Below are 6,042 nucleotides of genomic sequence, written 5' to 3' on the forward strand. Positions count from 1 at the left end.
TGAGTGCCTTAAATTCAGCCTGACAAGTTTGAACTGTAGGCAATGAAGAGTTATTAGCTGTTTCTGTTTTGTTTGTCTTTAGCGGGTGGGTTAAATTATCAGGGTTCTATTTTAGAAAGAATAACTTCACAGTCTTGCACAGGGTGGAATAAATGGGAACGGAAGGAAAACAGGAGGCCATTACTCTATCCTGTGCAGAAACAAGCCCTGAATTGAAATGATGGTCGTAAAAACAGGAAGGGAACTAATGTGAATAAAATTATTTCCTTTTTTCAAACCTTGAAAGAAAATCTTTTCACATTTACATGTGCAACTATTACCTTGTCATATTTTAACAATGAAACTGAGTCACTAACATTCACTGCAGTAATTTATCTTGCAGTGCACTGAAATAGTTTGCTTGCAATGTGAAATTTTATTTTTTATGTAGTCTTTTGATATGTAAAAATGTTCTGAATTTTAAAAAATATTGGAACTTAAGAATGTATTTGGTGGCCAAGCATATTCATACTCAAGGTTTTATGTTTGTTATCTTTCAAATGTATTTTTAAGGACCAGCTTTTTATCCAAAACTAGTAGCTGAAAGGATACAATAACAGAGGCCATATGTAAGTGGGATAGAAAACTACTAGTAAAGAAGAAACTAAATACTGGAGGCAACGCTAACTTAAATGATGGACTGGAGTGCTAGTGTAAACTTGTTAGGAAATTGAGGCCTAAAGATGAAGGCTAGCTATCTGAAGTATAGAACTCAATGAGGTAGAGAGGAGTGCTTCATTCATTCATTTATTCATTTATTCACTATCATCTCATGACTTTGCCATGGCCTGTGCAAGGTATTTAGCACAAAGAAAAGTGACTTTAATATATTTGTGATCAGATGTATTAATTCTCTAACATAAAGATTTTGAAATGTTTTAATATTAGAGTATTTGGGGAGTTTTATTTATTTGATTTTTGTTTTTGGAGGTGGAGTCTCACTTTGTTGCCCAGGCTGGATTGCAGTGGTGCGATCCTGGTTCACTGCAACCTCCGTCTCCCAGGTTCAATGGATTCTCCTACCTCAGCCTTCCATGTAGCTGGGATTATAAGCATGCGCCACCACATCCAGCTAATTTTTGGCTTTTGAAGAGACGGGTTTTCACCATGTTGGCCAGGCTGGTCTCGAACTCCTGACTTTAAATGACCCACCCTCGTCAGCCTCCCAAATTGCTAGGATTAGAGGTGCAAGTCACCATGCCCAGCCTAATATTAGAGTATTTATAAAACATAAGAAAATGCATCAATTCAAAACAATCTTCCAAGTAATTATTTTCACTTATAAATCTATACAATGAATATATAAACAATGGTATGCCTTAGAATAGTCTTTAAAGTAGCAAACACTTGGGTAACATGTAAATTTCTAATTATTTTAGTTATATACATGCTATTTTCATATTAATTACACCCTTAAAAATCACTTTATGCTGGTCTATTTATCAATATCATAAAATATTTAATAATATATTAGTTTTATGTTATAAATATAACATTGTTTATGTTATAAACAATAGTATATTATTAATTATTTAAGACAGGCCTAAATTTTCAAGTATGATGTCTATATATTTTGTCTCTACTGTATGTATATATTTATATTTTTAAAATCTCATACATGGATATATGTATGTGTATATATATAAAGTGTGTGTATAAAACACATATATACATATATATAACATATATGTGTAAAACACATATATACATGTGTATATGTAAAACATATGTGTAAAACACATACAGGGTGTGTGTATATATATACATATGCTATGTATGTATTGTAAAATACATTAAAGTGACCTTTAGAATCTTAACAGAAGTTTTTTCTGAATGAGTGGTTTTAGAGTGATTTTTGTTTACTCTATATTTTCTAAATATAATTTTGCAACTAGAAAAATAAATACCGATTTTAACATTGTAAGTTTAAATAACTTCCTATTTTAAGGGATATTTGAACATGTAAAATTTTTGAAATTAAATAATGTGGGCATTCCTTTAGACCAATTTACATTTCACCAAAGAGTGAAAAGAAAGTCCGCAATACCTATTCTTACTCTGGCCTGTTTTACAGTGGGGGAAATCCATATCACATGTATAGAACAAATACAAATGAAATGAGAACATAACCATAATACATATATGACTGTCATGAAATCCATTTCTATCAATGTACCTGGGGGAAAATGGGGTACCCAAAATTTTAACAAGATAAAGAATGAAATCTATTACGATAACAATCAAATACAATAAACTACCTGTGGAGAGCACCCATTTTAAGGAACAATGGATAAAACACTTGGTTTGGTCAGATTTATCAGAGAGGCTATAGCATACTCATGAAAATATAGTTAAGTGATCTCCAGATATAATCTAATCTTAATAATAAATAAGGATATCTCATAGTTCATTCTATAAATAGATGGAGTTTAACATTGCTATAAGAGAATTTGCCCTATTAGAAATACTTTTCCAATATCATCTGCTCTTAGAGGGTCTTTTTCTTTTTCTTTTTTTTTCTTAATTTTTGAAATGGAGTCTCGCTCTGTTGCCCAGGCAGGAGTGCAGTGGCGCAAGCGATCTCGACTCACTGCCAGCTCCGTCCCCCAGGTTCACGCCATTCTACTGCCTCAGCCTCCTGAGTAGCTGGGACTACAGGCGCCCCCCACCACGCTCGGCTAATTTTTTGTATTTTTAGTAGAGACGGGGTTTCACTGTGTTAGCCAGGATGGTCTTGATCTCCTGACCTTGTGATCAGCCTGCCCTGGCCTCCCAAAGTGCTGGGATTACACGCGTGAGCCACCGCACCCGGCCGAGGACCTTTTAACTAAAATATTAAAGGCAAAAAATAGCATCCATGCTGAATCTCCTATTTTACAAAATACATTTCATTAACAATGTTTTATTACTTTTTTTTCTTTTTTGATATGGAGTATTGCTCTGTCGCTCAGGCTGGAACACAATAGTGCGTTCTCGGCCCACTGCAACCTCTGCCTCCCGGGATCAAGGGATTATCCTGCCTCAGCCTCCTGAGTAGCTGAGATTACAGGCGCGCACCACCACGCCTGGCTAATTTTTGAATTTTTGGTAGAGACGGGGTTTCACCATGTTGGCCAGGCTGGTCTCCAACTCTGACCTCGTGATCCACCCGCCTCAGCCTCCCAAAGTGCTGGAATTACAGGTGTGAGCCACCGCGCCCAGTCTCTTTTTAAAAACTTGTTCTTTTCAGAGAATTGTAGGGTTATATGTAGTTATAAGAAATAATACAGAGCATGAGCATACTCTATAGCCTTCATACAGTGTTCCCCAGTGGCAACATCTTGCATAACTATAGTACCATATCACAAGCAGGAAATTAACATTACTAAAACCCACTGAATAGATTCCACTTGTTTTATATACAATCGTTTCTGGGCACATATATATTTAGTTCTATGTAATTTTTCGCATGTGTATATTTGTGTACAGCACCATTACAGTTAAGATACAGGACAGTTTCATCAGAGGGCTCCCTCGGGTTACACTGTTATAGCCACAGTCACCTTCTTCCTCTCTTGATTCTGACCTCTGTCAAGCACTGGTCTCTGTTCCATTTCTATAATATTGGCATTTCAGGAATACTATGTAAATGTAATTTTACAGCATGTTACTTTTGAGACTGGCTCTTTTCACTCAGCATAATTCCTTTGAGATCCATCAAAGGTGTCATGGTGATCAATAGTTTGTCCTTTTGCTGAGTAATATTCAATGGTAGCAGATACAGTGATTTCTCCCATTTCATTAACCTTTTTCAAAACTGTTTTTAACTATTCTAGTTTCTTTGCTTTTCTATATAAATTTTATAATGATTAAATCTATGCCTATGTCTAAATAAAACTCACTAGGATTTTAATAAGGAATGCATTAAGCCTACAGACCAATTTTGGGTGAAGTGACATGTTTAATATGTTCCAATCCATGAATACAGGATGTCTCTTATTATGTCATTTATTTAGATTTTTAAAAATTTCTATCATTATCATTTTTAAATTTTACCATGAGGATTCTTTACATATTTTATTAGACTTGTATCTAAGTTTTCATTTTCAGTGGAGCAATTGTAAATGTTTCACACATACTCATAACCAGTATATAGAAGTGGATTGACTTTGTATGTTGATCTGGTAACATGCACTCTTGCTTAACTCACTTATTAGTTCAAGGAGGCTGGTATTTGTTTGTGTTTTCTTTTTGTAGATTTATTAGGATTATTTGCATAGACAATTATTCATCTATACATAAAGATGGTTATATTTCTCCCTTTTCAATGTGTATGCCTTTTTTTGTGCTCTGTTTTATTATTTTTTAATGTTTGATATTGTGGATAGGTAAGTAACAATACCAATATTTCTAACAATAATATCTGCAAAATTTAATTTCCTGTTAGAAAACACAATGATCAATTTGAATAAAATGAATTATGTAAAGGAAATAATAGTGTAAACATTCTCTAAACTGTTTTATTTTATAATCACCTAAAATCAGTACCCAAAATAACATTAGTAACATTGGGAATGGAATGGAGTTCAGTTAGCAGGTCCTGCTAAACTGTGGCAAGTGTGTATATATAAAAAAAAAAAAACCTTTCTTCTCTCAGTGACATTTAATTCCTTAGAAACAAATCCAAATAAATATATCTAGTACTTGAATCTATTAAGACTTATAATCTTAATAAAGAGGATTTTATTTTGATCACTTCAAATAGAAGTGAATATTACTGAAAATTAATTATAATCAAGAATTTGGATCTATTACAAAACTAAAACTCTACAAATTCTTATTTTTAAATGACTAAATGAGAAAAATAAATATTACAAAAAGTTTCAGTCTGTCTTAAAACATAATCTTCAAAAACGAAATTTAATATAATCCCAACTTTACCTTATATTAGGGAACTCATATATTGCCAAAAACTTGGAATCAGGGCTTCATACAGTGGATTTATTATTAATATGTACAGGAGAGCAAGTTCCAAAATGTGGTAGATAAAATATTCATCAACAGAGATGTTCTAAAGGAAAGATTTTCATTAATTAATTTAGTTTGTAATAGATATATAAATCATTTTTCTTAGGATTATTTCTACTACTTTATTAAATTATCTACACAAACCTGCACTACTGAAAACTGTTTAACTTTCTTATAAACTTCCAAGCTACAAGAGGCCTTTACAGTGAATTAATGTCATAATTTTATGTTATTGAGAACTGTTTATTTTGTTTCTATAGAGCTGTATGCCCAATATATTATTCTAAAGTAAACTGCCATCATTAAGGGATTATTTTGAACTACTTTTTCAGTTGTCCCTTCATTCTAATCATTCCTCTGCTATTTAATTAATATTCCAAAAATCAAATTCCCAAATTCCTCTTACCAGAACATTTGCTGCATTTTCTCTTTATACTAATGAAAAGTTAGTTAATGCATCTCTGTTCCAAACAGTATCACACCAATCTTCATGTGAAACTGTCCATGTTATTGTCTTAGCAATAATCAGTTGAGTCATCTTTTAATAAAGTCATATCAAAAAAGTTGACTCAGTTGAATGCAACCCCTGGCTTATATCTCTTTTGGAATGTCTTTGTATTTACATAGTCATTCCTAAATTTGCTAACTCCGGAACACACTGTTTTTGAATTTTTTTTTTTTTTTTTTTTTTTTTTTGAGATGGAGTCTCACCCTGTCGCCCAGGCTGGAGTGCAATGGCAAGATCTCGACTCACTGTAACCTCCACCTCCCAAATTCAAACGATTCTCCTGCCTCAGCCTCCCAAGTAGCTGGGATTACAGGCACTTGCCACTATGCTCAGCTAATTTTTATATTTTTAGTAGAGATGGGGTTTCACCATGTTGGCCAGGCTGCTCTTGAACTCCTGACCTTGTGATCCGCCCCCCTTGGCCTCCCAAAGGACTAGGATTACAGGCATGAGCCACCACGCCCAGCTTTCTGGCTTTTTATGACTAA

This window comes from Macaca fascicularis, chromosome 12, assembly GCF_037993035.2.
Source record: "Macaca fascicularis isolate 582-1 chromosome 12, T2T-MFA8v1.1".
Taxonomy (NCBI): Eukaryota; Metazoa; Chordata; class Mammalia; order Primates; family Cercopithecidae; genus Macaca; species Macaca fascicularis.